The sequence below is a fragment of the Carlito syrichta genome, unplaced genomic scaffold (genome assembly GCF_000164805.1).
Source record: "Carlito syrichta isolate Samal-C Ts95f unplaced genomic scaffold, Tarsius_syrichta-2.0.1 Scaffold126464, whole genome shotgun sequence".
NCBI lineage: Eukaryota > Metazoa > Chordata > Mammalia > Primates > Tarsiidae > Carlito > Carlito syrichta.
Genome location: NW_007070560.1, coordinates 77,047 through 77,297, shown reverse-complemented (window position 1 = coordinate 77,297; position 251 = coordinate 77,047). Strand labels below are relative to the sequence as shown.

The following is a 251-nucleotide window of genomic DNA, read 5'->3' as shown; positions in this document are numbered from 1 at the left end:
GGCGCAGGGGACCGAGACAATCGGGCCCCGGAGGGAGACCTGGAGAGGGAGGGCGGGCGCGAGGGACCAAGGAAGGAAGGAAGGAAGGAAGGAAGGAGAGGAGGGGGCGCGGGCGCGCGTCCCAGGAGTGAGCACGGAGAGTTGGGGAGGTGGCCGAGTTGGGGCTGGGGGCTGCCGCGGCCCGAGCCTGGCAGCTGCTGGAAGGAGGGGACGAGGGGTGCGCGGAGAGGAAGAGGAGCACGAGGAGGAGG

The 251-nt window shown here is 71.7% G+C and overlaps 1 protein-coding gene across 1 annotated transcript in view; it reads right to left on the bottom strand.

Moving 5' to 3' along the window:
* The window catches only part of LOC103250063 (RNA-binding protein with multiple splicing), a 117,519-nt gene that overhangs the window by 116,063 nt on the left and 1,205 nt on the right, over positions 1-251 (bottom strand). The window lies entirely within an intron of this gene.